This window comes from Myodes glareolus, chromosome 6 (assembly GCF_982192425.1).
Source record: "Myodes glareolus chromosome 6, mMyoGla1.1, whole genome shotgun sequence".
NCBI lineage: Eukaryota > Metazoa > Chordata > Mammalia > Rodentia > Cricetidae > Myodes > Myodes glareolus.
Genome location: NC_142031.1, coordinates 9693721 through 9709585, shown reverse-complemented (window position 1 = coordinate 9709585; position 15865 = coordinate 9693721). Strand labels below are relative to the sequence as shown.

Below are 15865 nucleotides of genomic sequence, written 5' to 3'. Positions count from 1 at the left end.
AAGAAAACATTGCCCCCATGACAGCAGGAAGCAATTCTAGAAGATAACGCCCGCATCCCAAAAAAGTTTGTCCATAGGGTTGGGAAGACTGTTTAAGGGTTGATGATTATTATTTGTACTAGATAGAGGATTGGGGTGAAAACTATGTTTGTAAAAAAATTAATAAATAAAAAATAAATAAAAGGGAGAGACAGTAGTAGTGGGTAATAGATTGAATACTTGTTAGCTATTATAAATGGATAATTTACATTGGTATAGTTTGTGTATATTGATACAAGTTCAAATTATATCTGTTACTTTTATTTACATTTGTACACCAAAGCAAAGTTATTCCATCAGATTGTATATATATGCATGTTTCTACCTTGGTTTAGGACATTTTGTATATTGATACAACTTTTAGGATATATTTTCATATTATGTTATATATTGCTCTTACCTCTGATCAAAATACTTGTAGATTGTTTATATTTTGAGGTCACTGTCCTCACTTGTTGCACATTTATTTACAGAATGTTTAATATTCTGACATGAAGTTTTACTCTTTAAGTTATATAATAAGGTATTAATTATTATAGGTCAATAGTTGTTCATGTTTGTTGTACATACAGTCAGATCAATTAGGTTCTTTAGATATATAGAGGCAGTATTCTGTCTAGATAAGGAATCCTCAACTACTTCAAGGATCTGTAGAACGTGGCATTTAAATAACTTAGGGTTCTGCTGACATGAAACATGGCTGCTTCTGACAGCACCAATCTGTTCTTGAGAGAATGTTGAGCACCAAAGACACTCCACGTGGAGCTTGTTTTCTTCTTGGCAAAACTGGCCTTTGGGCAAGGAACTGACAATGCCTCAACCACTGACAAGTTACATGATATCCAGAAATGGATAAGCAGGACTGTCAAATCTTGCCAAGACAGGATAAGACAGTTTTGAAAAATTTCCTGCCTCTGAAAATGGTCTGTAAATTATGCTAGGCCTTAGCCAAAGTTGGTTGCTTCAACTTTGCAAAATGAGACTTTGGGTGATTGCTCAGGTAGCTAATTGTCTCCATCCTATATTGTTTGCTTTGGAAGCTACTTGATTGCACTTCCTGCCTGCTCAAGTAATATTATCTCCCTTCTCAGACCTCTAATAGGGTTGAAGATTAGATAGTCATAGTTACCATCCTCTTATGATCTAGCCAAGCCATTTCCAATACAAGACTTAGACACCTTAGGATAGAATGTTTATTAAAACATTTAGCATATGTTCCTTGCTTAATATTATTTATGCTGATTGTAATTCTAATCTTATACTTTTTTCAAAGATTTGTTTATTTATTTATTTATTTATTTATTTATTTATTTATTTATTATGTATACAACATTCCTTCTATGTATGCTTGCATGCCAGAAGAGGGCACCAGATCTCATTATAGATGGCTGTGAGCCACCATGTGGTTGCTGGGAATTGAACTCAGGACCTCTGGAAGAGCAGTCAGTGTTCTCAACCTCTGAACCATCTCTCCATTCCTAATCTTATACTTTATATCTGTTCATAGTGTATATTGTTTTGTATTGGGTTTGGAACTCTCTTACTTAAACAAAAGGGGGAGGTGCTGTGGGAGCTCGTTCTGCTCCTTCAGCCAATAGCCTTTAAGGTACCAGCCCACTTGGGCACGGTCTCTTTTGCTTTCAAAAGCAGCGGTAGCCCTGCTCTTGCTCTTTTGCTTCTGACTCTGCTTCGGGCTGCTAGACTCTGTTCCTGGTTGCACTGAGGACTGTTGTCTAGGACAGTGATCTTTAAGTTTTCTCCCTTAAATAGATAACCCTTTTATTAATCATAATTCCATGATTATGGAATTATATAATTCCATAATTCCACTGGTGTGGGATTGTTTATGACTTACACCTTCTATTGCTGATAAGCACCCACTGGGGCATTTTGATAATGAAGATAAATCTGTGGTCTCTGGCATGTCATTATATACCTTACAAAGAGACTTATCTCTTGAGTACTTTTAAATGTCGCATATTCATAAGCTGCATGAGTCCACTTAAACTAGAAGATTTCTACAGTGAAAAAAAAAGCCACAAAGAGAGTAGAAAACCTATACCAGGGCATGGCAGGTGGAAGGTGGTTATGGAAAATCCATCAAAAGCAGTGGCTGCAGATTCAGGGACTGAATTTCTCGTTTTATCTTTTAAAAAGTGTGCTCGGTGCTGGAAAGATGTCTCAGTTCATATGACATAATGTGAGAATTGGGAGCTTGGGCCACTTAATGTCTGGGCAGATACGATGGTAAGAAAGTAGACATGGGGGATCTCCTGGTCAAGCTGACTAGAATTGGTAAACTCCGAATTCAGGAAGAGACCACACCTTGATTAATAGAGAGCAACTGAGGAAAACACCCAATTTCCACTGCTACACACACACACAGACACACACACACACACAGTGAGAGAATGCATACACATGTGTGCATGCGTAGACACACAAAAATGTCCTCAGAGGAAAGTTGTTTAATATCTCTCAGAATTGGCTTCTCCAGGTTAGAGTGACATGTTTAGAACAGCATGACCTTAGACATCAAAACGCATCACTGCAGGACATAAGGTCAGGGCTTATGCAAGGAGCAATTGTGAAACTCATTTATGATTTAAAGAAAATGAGGCTGGTGAGTAGAGAGGAGAGATGAGGATAGGGCATGATGGGCTGAGACCTCGTTCTGTCCTTCCTCATTGTGGTTCACCTTGGTGCACACCACCTCTCTAATCTCTGAGTTCACACCTGAGAAGAGAGCCACAGAGTACTTTACATGACTTCAGCAAGTATCCTCAACCTCCAAGGGACTTGATTACCACTTGGCATCCCTTTCTATCACTTCTCCAGCAGTGTCCATCTCCTAAGCAGGTTGGTGACTTCCTGGGTGGCGTGATGAAGATGGCTCTGACCTGGGTACAAGGTATAAGGGCTCCACTGATGCTGAGCAGGAAGCTCTCGGGGTTCCGGTCTGTTGCAATCAGTTCACGCGGGCATGCTTCCAATGTCCAGAGGGTTTGAAAAGAGGAGATTTTAGGCCATGGTGCTTCTCTGGAGGTTACAAAGTACCTGAGTGTGTGGGTAAGAAGATTTACGAAGTCTTCTTAGGGCACAGGTTTCCTCGGCTCACTCCGAAGGAACAAGAGCACCATGCTTTCTTTGGTGGAACTTCCCCTTGCTACCATGTGCCTCCTGGTCATGGGAGTCAATGTGTGGGTTCTCATAGATCACCTCCTTACTATCGACGTGCCTCCTACCCTCAAGCACCCCCTGAAGTTTCGGATTCTGCACTACTGCTTTCACCTCACGATGACGTGGGTAAGATGTGTTTCTTAATGATCATTTCCTGCCAGCACAGGCAGAACTTCAGCCTGGGGAAAGCGTTTTGCCAAAAATCACATAGTCTAACAGCCAGTGTGTGTTAGTCAGCGACTGGCAAGGTGTAGTGCTGATGGCCTGTTAAGGAAGGCTATTAAGTGAATTGGATATGTGTGAGCTCTTTTTCTTTACTTCCAAAAGGAAAAGACAGCAAGGGTAAAAGTGGGGAGCTGATTTCTAATGAGAAACAGTCTGACGCCCTTACAAATGTCAGATATTGGATTGGGAAGTTGGAGCCCTTGGTGATTCTGCCGGGATTGAGTAGCGTGTGTCAGTAAGCCCTTTCCTGGTTGGTTAAAACACTTCTGATTCCTCATCAGTAAAACAAGAAGCTTCAGTTAGGTATACGTGAGCCTAGCCTCGTGAGGTGTGTTAGAGTCTACGGCTGTTGTTCAGCTGGGAATAGTTAGAGACAGCTGACAGAAGCTAGAGTCCTGAGTTTTTAATATCTCCCAGGCAATGGTTGCTGCTAGTAAAAATTAGTTTATTATAGATTTGAGGAGGGCAGAAGTAAAGTCTTATCACGTCTTAAGTTCAGTCCTGGGTTACAGGAAATGAAATAGTCAAAAGAAAATTTAACTTAAAAATAATTTGATATATTAATAGCATTATTTGACCCGAAGCAAGGAGTGGGGGCTTTCTACTTCACAAACTATTAAGAAGTAATTAGCCTGAGGGCTTAGAAAATCTTTAAACCAGACTGGAGAGGTGGTTCAGTGGTTAGAAGCACATGCTGCTCTTGAAGAGGACCAGGATTCAGTTTCCAGCACTCACATAGTGGCTCACAACCATCTTTAATTATCCAGTTCCAGGGAATCTTATTCCCTCTTCTGGTCTCTAAAGGAACCAAGCAGGCACATGGTACATATACATACATGTAGGTAAAACACTTATTCACATAAAATACTTTTTGTAACCTAAAAAGACATGTAAACAAAAAGAGTTGAATGAAAAAGGCAAAGGAGTTTAGGATTCGGGTGTGGCAGAAACTCCAATAGTTTATTAGGGGAAACCCTAGAAGGATTTGTTCATGCAGCTCCCTCTCAGTGTAGACTGATGTAAATCTAGGTCATTGCATTCTTGGTAGAGGAATATGTTGTAATAACTTCCCAGAGGATAAGGCTCAGGAACTCTGCTATCCTCAGAACATCCAGGAAAACATAACAAATACCCTCTTTCCAGAAGATATCTTGGAGGCTTTGTGTAGGGACTATCTAAGGCCCCAACCATCTTCTAAAGTTCTCAGTGCTCCTCCTTTGGAGAAGGGAGAGCGCATGAGAGTACAATGGGGATCAAATTATGGCAAAGGAAGTCTACTGTTATGCCTTGCTTTGATGCCCATGAAGGTGGTAAGAAGTGACAACTAACTCATTCATTCAGTCACAACCTCAGTCCTACAGTCATCCCAGAGCTGATCTATTTATTACGGACAGACAGACATAGCTTTTAGGTTCCAGTCCCACTTCTTGTCCTCTTGGGTATTACAGAGGTCATGACCTCGGGTTTTATTGGTGGTCTCATCCCCATCAACAGCTTTCTTCACATTTGGAGAGTATCATATTGTCACTGCCAAGGGCATTATTGATGACCAAGAAATCAGCCAAATAGCAGCCAGTGTTTGCAAATTCAAGTCTATGCTGATTTCTAAAACGTCCTCCCTTTGATCCAGTCATACAAGTCTGAAACCGATGATAATAGCTCTCTGCCATGTAAGTGAGGGAACTATAAAGAAGGGCATAGTGAATTTCCCTGAAGTACAGAGTTTCGGGAAGCAGTGAGGGCTGAATACAGGCCTTATAGCTACAAAGACTGTGACAGATTCTAGACCAAGCCTAGGCTTTGCTGTGGACTCTGAAGATGGGACTAATAGAGTCAAGTGGAACAAGAACCAGAAAGAGTGGCTTTGCTCATACTCTATGAAGAAATGGACAAAACCATAAACAAAGGCTCCACTGTTCCATGGAAATCAGATACAACACGGTGGGAATGAGCTGAGACTGGCATAGAACCAAGCTACTGGGCCATGGGTCTTTTCTAGAAAGACCACCAGGAAATTCTGTCTGCAAGGAGGCATGGCTTTTTTTTCCTTACTGCTCACATCCCCCATGTTCTAGATTTTCATGAACAACTTCAGATTTTCATGCATCTTGGGAGAAACCAGTTTAAGCACATTCAAATGGGAGCTTTTTGGAAAGTCCATGACTGAGACACACAGCAGCGTGGGCAGGGTCTGCAGGGTGGAGAGGACAGGGGAGCTACGGAAGCCTCCAACTGCTCTCTCTTTTCCGCAGGGGAACATACTTGAGAAGGTGAACATTTGCTCCTCGCCCTGCTTCTTCGGCTTTGTACAAGACAGCTCTGTGTCGAAGAAGAACCTTGGTGTGTTTGTGAAGGACCTGCTTTTTGGCACAATCCCTGTGAGGCTCTTTCAACCCAAGGGAGCCTCGTCCAAGTCCCGGCGAGGAATCATCTTCTTACATGGAGGAGGTGCCTTTCTGGGCAGCCTAGGTGAGGACGATCCCTGTAGTAAGAAAGTACAACCTCCATAAACCCACCCACTTTTCCATGAAAATCCCTATGGAGGGAGTCAAATAAAGTAGTCATTGGGGCTCCTTTTGTGACAGGTGGATCAAGACTGAAGACCATGTCAGAAAATGGGATTGTTGCCTCCATGACAATGTTTTCTATAATTTGATATCTCTGTTGAGGTGGAGGCAGTGATTGCCTAGTAGGACTTCCAGAAAATTGGGTGTGAAGCCAACCTCCGATGCCCTTTGTCCTACAATTGTCCCAAATCCACTCATTGCTCTCAAATCTTCTGGGTCATCTTGGTCCAAATCCACCTTCAATTTCTCACCTCCTTAAGCCCTGCTTCTAATAGTGATCCCGATACTCCGTTGTTAATGGTCTGGCTGGCCCTTTCTCCACACAAAAAGAATCTTTAAAGGTACAATTCAGGGCTGACCATTTGCCATTGGATAACCAATTGTTTTCTTCCCTGGAGAAGACTATTTCTCTTGGTTTCAGTATTCTTTAGTTGCCTGTAGTGTTTTGTGTAGGGTTGAGGCCTTGTGGGCTTTCCTCAAGTCTAGGTTAACATGTCTCTTGTTGTCATCCAAGAACAAATAGGCATCCCTGAAAGCATATATACAAGTAGCATTGTACAGACTAGGCAGGCTGTGTTAATATTTAGGAATATATATGTACATGCATGATGTGCATAGCAACAATTCATGGGAAAAGAGGTCACATATTTTAAAGAGCAAGAAGGAGTTGCTTTGGGAATGTTGAGAGGAGGAAAGGGAACATTTTATCTAGAGGGTCTCCCTGCCACTTGTCACAGAGCTTACTTTGCCCATGTTTATTTTGGTCCCCAGTATGTTTCCTTGCTTAGTTTCTGTCTTCTCTCACTTAGAATGCAAACACCAAGAGTGGAAACTTGTGTTGTAGCTATCACTGGATTCTCAGAGACTAGAGAACAAGGCTCAGTCCCTGCTCTCATTGGCCTGTCGATCAAAGTAAGAGGCTGACCCTCGCAGAACACAAACGAGAGGGTGAAGGTTTTAGATTGGACAGTGTAGGCCCAGAATAGGAACTGACTCAGAGTCCCAGCACCTCATTGCTTCTAAGTAAGCAGTCTCTCCAATAAAGTGAGATTTGAGACCAAGATCAAGGAATGGGAGGAGCCAGTGCTACATAGCTGGAGATCTGGGTGAATTGAGTGAGGCCAGAGCCCTATACTGCAAAACAAAGGACTCCAGAAAGTCAGACACTAGGACAAACAATATCACATTTCAAAACAGAATTAAGAGAAAGATGGTTCAGAGGTTAGGAGGGCTCACTGCTCTTGCAGGGGACCCAGGTTCAGTTCCCTGTGAGTACATGGGGCTACTCACAAGGACCTGTAACTCCAGCTCCTGTAATGCCTTCTTCTGACCTCCACACTCCTCATGTTCACACACCCCCTCTGCACACATACACATAATTAAAAAGCAAGCTCATTAGAAAAGACTCAGGGGAAAAGTTCCATGAAGAACAAAGAGTTCATATGAAAACAGGAATTAACAGGGCTGAATTCCTTGTACAAACACAAAGTAGGAGCTTATTCTAAATATTTTTAGTTTATTTTTAATTATACTGGATTGCATAAGGTTATTTTTATATAACTATATAATATTCTTTGAATATACACCTCTCCATAAAGGGCTACCTTCTGCCTTCTCACCCCTTATTAATCTCATTTGCTCCCTAGACAATTTTAATTCTAATTTAATTTCTAATTTCATACATACACACACACACACACACACACACACACACATGTATAAGCATACATAGAACCTGGCACTCACAAACAAAAGAAAAGAGGTGGTATCTGCTTTTCTGAGACTGACTTCAGTCACTTAATATAATTATCTCCAGTTGTACCCATTTTCCTGCAATCAACATAACTTCAAATCCTACTGTGTATACATGATTCATCTTTCTTATTCATTCCTCTGCTGTGGGACACCCAGGTTGGCCTCATAACTTAGGTATTGTACACAGTGCTACCATCAACACTGATGTGCGAGCATCTCTGCTTAATATCCAGGAGTGGTACAGGTGACTCACAGAGAAGATCTACTTTTAATTTTAGAGGCATTTCCATAGTAGCCAGATTAGTTTACATTCCCAGCAACAGTGTGTGAGTGTCCCTTCTCTGCCTGCATCCCTCTCTGGCATTTGTTGTCATTGTCCCCTGCTCTTCCTTCCTGCCTGCGCTCCTTTCCTCTTTATTTTTTGAGACAGGGTCTCACTATTTAGCCCTGGCTTTCCTGGATCTTATTCTGTAGACCAAGTTGGCTTTGAACTCATAGAGGTCCAACTGCTTCTGCCTCAGCTGAGTACTGGGTTTAAAGACATACACCACCATACCTATTTGATGTTTTCTTTAATTTCTATTTTATTATTATTTTTAAGTTGTTTTTATTGAGTTATATATTTTTTCCACTCTCCTCCCCTCCCTTTCTACCCTCTCCTATGGTCCCCATGCTCCCAATTTACTCAGGAGATCTTGTCTTTTACTGTTTCCCATGTGGGTTAGATCCATGTACGTCTCTCCTAGGGTCCTCTTTGTTGTCTAGGTTCTCTGGGATTGTGAATTGTAGGCTGGTTTTTCTTTGCTTTATGTCTAAAAGTTGCTTGTGAATGAGAACATATTATTATATTTGTCTTTCTGGGTCTGGGTTACCTCACTCAATATGATGTTTTCTAGCTCCATCCATTTGTCAGCAAATTTCAAGGTGTCATTATGTTTTTTTCTGCTGTGTAGTACTCCATTGTGTAAATGTACCACATTTTCCTGTCTGTTCTTTGGTCAAGGGGCATTTAGGTTGTTTCTAGGTTCTGGTTATGACAAATAATGCTGCTATGAACACAGTTGAGCACATGTCCTGTGGTACAATTGAGCATATACCCAAAAGTAGTATCGCTGGATCTGGAGGTAGGTTGTTTCCTAATTTTCTGAGAAATTGTCATACTGATATCCAAAGGGACTATACCAGTTTACACTCCCACCATCAGTGGAGGAGTGTTCCCTTTACCCCACATCCTCTCCAGCATAAGTTATCATCAGTGTTTTTAATTTGGCCATTCTTACAAGTGTAAAATGGAATCTCAGCATTGTTTGCATTTCTCTTATGGCTTGTTATTTTAATGATGGACATTCTAACTGACGCAAGAAGAAATTTTAACGAAGTCTAAATTTGCTCTTCTCTAATTGTCTAGTGAGGTTGGAGTTCTTTTTTTCATGTTTATTGGCCATTTCTATTTCATCTTATGAACTGTCTGTTTGTTTCATTAGCCTATGTGTTGACTGGATTGTTTGATCTCTTGTTCAGTTTTTTTAATTCTTTGTGTATTCTAAATAGTAACTCTCCAGTAGATGCACAGTTAGGAAAGATGGCCTCCTATTCTGTAGGCCACCTCTATACTTGTCTGCTTCCCTGTGCATTATATCCTGAGAACTCAGGCCCTTATGCAAAAGTCCTTGTTTGTGCAGGTATTTGAAAGGGTTTCTCTTTTTTTTCCTCTATGTTGTAAATAAGGCATGAGCAAGTGGAGGAGGGGAAGACATAAGCCCTTTACACTTACCTCACCAGAGCCACCTGGTTTGCTCTTCATGACATGTGTTGGCACTAATTTTGATTTTGGAAGGTACTGCCTCAAATGTTGTTTACCTGGCCCCACGATTTAGCACCCATTGTGATCTCCCATCTGTCTCACTCTTGTCCTAATAAGTCTAAAGAGGGGGCAAGTAACACGTTCAAAGCTCCGAAACAGGAATTACTTGGAAAACTGAAAGAAAACAATGTCTACGCAGGTCCTAGAGTTCAGGACCGTTGTTAAAGACACCATATTGTTTGTGCAAACTCCACTTGAGACTTTTAAGGGTACTCATGTCACAGATACTCTCTATACCCTGATTCAGTTCCTCCCCTAGGTGGATCCACCCTACTTTAAAAGTCTTCAAATAAAGTTACTGCGCAGCGTTCAGAACTTATGGGGGTAGGGCCATTGACAGATGCTGTCTGGACAACTCAGGTCAGAACCTCCCCAGTAGTGTTACTCTCCAAGTCTGCTTGCGTCCTCTGCCTAACAATGTAACTGGTGTGCACCCACATAGTAAGCCTCCATAAATATTACAATTACCTGATGCCATTTAGAGATTCATACTGTCTGCTTGGCACAGTTCAGAGATCGTTATCCAATGAGTTGTGGCAGCCTGGACAGAAGATGAACACAGACTGATAATGGTCCTTGTATATCAAGGGAATGGGCTAAATCAAAGAGAGTTCTTTCTGTTCCTGGACCTGGGTAAAGATTTGCTCCCTCTAATGCCAGTGGACCTGCCTCCTAGAGTTTCAAATATACCACCATACTAATCCAAATTGTCCCTCTACTCATCATTTGTTTCCTAATCAAATAAATACGTGAATCTTCTTTTGAGGCAGGGCCTCTTGTAGCCCAGGCTGGTTTCCAATTTGTTATGTAGTTGAGAATGACTTGAACTCCTGATCACCTTGATGCTATATCCCAAGAGCTGGGATCACAAGCATGTGCTGCCACATTCAGTTCAATGTATGAAATTCTTAATATCCACAGGCTAATCCTCCATAAGTGGCTTTGTTCATTTAGAACCTCAAAACTTCCTGGTCTTCAGTTTCCCCCGCTGTAAGATTAAACTGTGCAGAAGATGTGCTCCAAGTTCACTTATGCCCCCAACACTCAAGAAATTACTGCAAATGTCCTAACTTTGCCCTGGCATGGTGACTTGAGTCACTTCAGAAGAACAAGACTAGGAATAGAGGGATCATCCCATGGTCCCCATATCAGTTGATTCCCTGGGGCTGTGGTGGGGAGTTTTGGATTCTCTTCATACAGTATACCATACCTGGTATTCTCTTGCAGACTTTTACCATAACCTGTGTACGTTCCTGGCCTGAGAGACAGACTCAGTGTTGCTGTCTGTGGGGTGAGTAGTCTCTGATGGTGGGCGGCTTATCCACAAAGCAGGGGAAAATACAAGGAGGGACATTCCTAGATGTCTTTGTCCCAACAGACCCTCTCACATGTGAACATAGAATCATACAAATGAGAAAAGAACTGGCAAGCCATTCATCATTAGAAACTGAGTGAGATAGCCGTGGTGAAAATTAATTACTCTTAATGCACTTTTTTCATGCTATTGCAAACACCAAAGAAATAAATTAAAGGGGGGAAGAATTTATTTTGACCCCAAGTTCTAGAACCTTAATTCAGTCTATGTCCAACTTGTTCCACTGCTATTCTGTAAGGCAGAATATTATCAAAGCAAGAGAATATAATACATCAGATGTGCTCTTATTGTGGTAGCCAGAAAGCAAAGAGAGAAGGTGCCAGAGACAAGGTAACATTCAAAGACAGAACCTAAGCTGTAGCTTACAATTAGGTTCACAGTCTAATAATGCCATCAAATTATAAATCCATGAATTAATATACCATCAGTGATGCCAGTGTTTCACAATCTAGTTATATATCAATGATTTGATCCATATTTAGGGAATAAGGTGATAACATAAACTTTTTGAGGGATACCATACAGACACACACACACATACACACACACAATAGTATCTCACCCCTGAACATCTAAGAGTCATGGTCAACTCATCATGTAAAATGCATCTAGTATTAGAGTCCCCAAAGTTTAATAGTTTCAGCCCTGTTACAAGGTTCAAGTCTAAAGTCTTTTGAACCTTGGTCCCATTCTTAGCTGTGAATTGGTCATACAATTCAAACAGCAAATTACATTCTTCTGACATACAGTGGCACAGGACAATCATTCTCATTCACAAAAGGAAAAAATGGTGTCATAGAGGGAAAATCCAGGACCAAGAAAGACTAATAGACAGCAGGGCAAACATGAAGTCTTATAGTTCAATGCTCTTATTTGATACATGGTGGTATGGTTTCATACCCCCAAATTTCGGGCATTCGTACTTCTATAGTCCTACTGGTGGAAGTCTGTGTGACCTCCTTCTTAGCCTCCATCTGCTCTTTGTGGTGTCCTTCAGCGTATTATTCAAATTCCTGCCATCTCCTATTTCCTCAGGTCTTCATTGGAGCTTAGCCTACATATTCCTTCTCACAGGTATGGTTCAGGGACACCAGCTGTCTTATACTTTACTTGGCCTCTGTCTCCACAACCCAGTGACTATATTTCACGTGTTTGCACGTCCAGCATCCAGCATTGTGTCGATGGTGCCCAGGTCGCCACTAGCTGCAGCATTCGCTGGGCTTCCTTAGAACATAGCCACAACGAACTTTGAATGCCTAGGCAACTAACAATAGGAAATGAGTTCTGGGAGGGCAACTTTCTAGGTGGACCAGTACAAGCTGGGAATCCTGGCAGTACTATATTCTTAGGCAAAGTCTTTCAAAGGAGTTTATAGTTTTATCCTGGAGTTTGTCATGAGTGAGATCAGCTTAATATCTAAGAAGCTCTGGAGGACTCTTTCCCTCTGCCCCAGTACAAAGTATTTGATTTGGCTCTTTTTATTTATTTATTTTAAGGTTTTAGTATGTGTGTATATCTGTGAGTACATACACACACGCTGTTGTGGGTGTACAAAGAGGCCAGGAGAGGCCATCAGATCCCTTGAGGTTATAGGTATTTGCAGGGCACCCAACTGTTGGTGCTGGGATCTGAACTCTGGTCACTATGATTGAACAACAAGCACTCTTACCCACTAAGTTATCTCTATATCCCCTTGATTTGTTTTTAAATATGCTAAACTCTTTTGCAACCTCGTCCTCTGTGTCAACAACTTTTCTACCAAACTATGCATTTTCTTTCTGTCCTATTTTGTGCTCTTAGTTCTCATTGGCTACGTGGGCTAGTAAGATACCCCAGTAGGTGACAGTACTTCCAAACTAGTACCAGTTATGGTAACTACTGAAAGATGAAATCAAAATTTGAAAATTATAAATCCACCAGTGATTGAACCTTTAATAATGCTACAAGTTTCATGGTATGATAATGTCTCAATGACGGAATCAACCACCTGGGCACTAAGATATGAACAAAGAAGTCTTTTAAGTAAGCGTCTGAACCATGTGATATTAGAGAACATTACATAACTATTTAGAACCACGAGGGTATGCCAAGATAAAGAAACCCAAGCAGGATAAAATTAAGAAAAATATATTCAAAAGCTAACAGTTTAGTAACTTTCATGCGGAGTCAAAATAACTAAAATCAAGCATTTAATTATTAAGCCATCTCTCTAGTCCTCGTTCTATCTTCAAAGTCAATAGGCTCCAACTTGCATAATGTGTCCACTATATCTAATCAAGACATGGGTTTGAATAGAGAATTCAAGTAACTGACTTTTGGCAGCTTCTTCAAACTCACATAGGGGGAAATAGGGCTGACACTCTTCCATTGCTGGGGTCATGTAGAAGGTTAAATCAATTAGACTCTTGGGTGAGTAGAGGATGCAATTCACAAAGCCTTCACAGTTTCCTGCACACACTGATGTGCTGTCCTCTGTCTTCCTTCTGTAGGTACTGAAAACTTCCTTACTACCATCATCCTTCTTCTGCACATGATTGTCTGAATGCCTCCATTCACTTCCTGAAGTCCCTGCAGGCCTATGGGGTGGACCCCTCCCGGGTTGTGTTCTGTGGAGACAGCATTGGAGCAGCGGCTGTAGCCCTCATCACCCAGGCCTTGGTGGGCAGAGAAGATCTTCCCAAGATTTGAGCTCAGGTCCTGATATATCCAATTCTCCAGGCACTCTTTTTCCAGTCTCCATCAAATCTGCAGAACGCAAATGTTCCATTCCTCACCGAAGATTTCATGATGACCTGTGTTTCTAGATATCTGGCCATTGATCCCTCCTGGAAAGATGCCATGTTGATGGGTGCCTGTATGTCCCCAGGTGCTTGGAAGAAGTATGAGAAATGGCTAGGCCCTGAGAACATCCCTAAAATGTTCAGGAGCAAGTACCAGCAACCAGAGTCACCTGCACCTCTTAATGAGGCCGCCTATCTAGAAATCAAACATATTATGAGGGGCTATGTTTGTCCCCTCATAGCAGATGATGAAATTATTGCTCAGGTTCCTGAGGCATTTGTGGTGACTCTTCAGTGGGACATTGTCCGGGATGATGGCTTGCTCTACAAGAAGCGCTTGGAAGACCAGGGAGTCCCTGTGACCTGGTACCATATAGTAGATGGTTTTCATGGTTGTGCCCCTTTTTTTGAAAGGAAGTTTTACTTTTTCCCCTGTTCCTTGAACCTTGTAAATGCTGTAGCTAGTTATATAAAAAGCTTATGAATGACTGCAGTATGGTGAGAGAACATACTGCCTAGCATGCGCAAGATCCCACTCTAACCCACAACAGGGAAGAAAGGCGGGAAAATCAAATAAAGGAATAAAAGAAATATAACATCAGCCCTTGTACCTTGGATGAGAATGGCCAAGGAGGACTCTGCCACAACTGATGCTAGGACTGAGTCTTATTTTCTTTTATTCTTTTAATGGGTTAAGGGAAGAATATATCTCAACTATGGAAGTCAGTTTAGGGTTTACTAGAGACTTGATTGTAAATGGGATCCCAGGTCCAAGGAGAGATCCCCAGATTGTTCTCTGGACAGAGGAGAGGGTACCTGAACTGGCCTTGGCCCATAACCATACTGATGAATATTTTGCTTATCATCATAGATCCTTCATCTGGCAATGGATGGAGATAGAGACGGGGACCCACGTTGGAACACTGGACTTAACTCCCTAGGTCCAAGTGAGAAGCAAAAGGAAGGAGAACATGAGCAGGGAGGGCAAGATCAGAGGGAACCTTCATCCGGCGATGGATGGCGATGCAGACGGAGACCCACATTGGAGCACCGGACTGAGCCCCCCAAGGTCCAAAGGAGGAGCAGAAGGAGGAAGAACATGAAAAAGGAAATCAGGACCGCAAGGGGAGCGATCACCCACTGATACAAGGGGACTGATCTAATGAGAGTTCACCAAGGCCAGTTAGACTGGGACTGAACAAGCACGTGATCCAACCAGATTCTCTGAATGTGGCCAGATTCTCTGAAAGTGGCTGGCCCAGAGTCTTTCTGAAAAGCCATTGACAATGACTCTGGGACTTGTTTCCTCTGCCTATACTGGATTTTTGGGGATCCAGTCTGTTTGGATACTCACCTTCCTGGACCCGGAGGGAGCAGGAAGGAACTTGAACTACCCACAGGGCAGGAAACCCTGACTACTCTTAGGGATGGAGAGGGAAGAGGAGAGGGAGTGGGGGAAGTGGGAGGGTGTTGGGAGGAGGGGCGAAAATGGAAACTTTCATATTTTAATAAAAAAAATTAAAAAAGGATGTCCAATTCACCTTCCCATTTATTGATTGAATGATTTGAATTTTGGCAATTAATCTTTTGAGTTTCTTATGTATACCTTATTTGTTTCTTTTTTCCCTTTTATTTCTTATTTTAATTTCTTTTTTAAAAATTTTATTTTACATTCTATCTACAGTTCCCCTTCCACCTCCTCCTGCCCCCTAACCCCCTCTGCCAACCCACCCACCATCCACTCCTCCCACCAGGGCTCTCGTGGGAATTCAACAAAGTCTGTTATATTAAATTGGAGCAGAGACAGCTGAACCAAGTTCGAAGGAACTCAGGAACTCTAGACCTACAGCTGTGGAGCCTGCATGAAACTGAACTAGGCCGTCCATATATGGGAGACAGTAGTGAAGCTTGGGCTATCTGTGAGGAACCTGGCAGTAGGACCAGGATCTATCTGGCATAAGCTAGCTTATTGGCATCCATTCCCTATGGTGGGATGCCATGCTCAGCCTTAATGTAGGGGAATAGGGAGTTGGTCTTGTATTCTTTATTTTAATCCCCCGATGAATAGATAGTGGACAAA

General features: G+C 41.9%; 1 pseudogene; it reads left to right on the top strand.

Moving 5' to 3' along the window:
• The first annotated feature begins 3177 nt into the window (after positions 1-3177).
• LOC125389502 (arylacetamide deacetylase-like 4 family member 1) lies at positions 3178-14269 on the top strand (annotated as a pseudogene).
• Positions 14270-15865: the final 1596 nt, after the last annotated feature.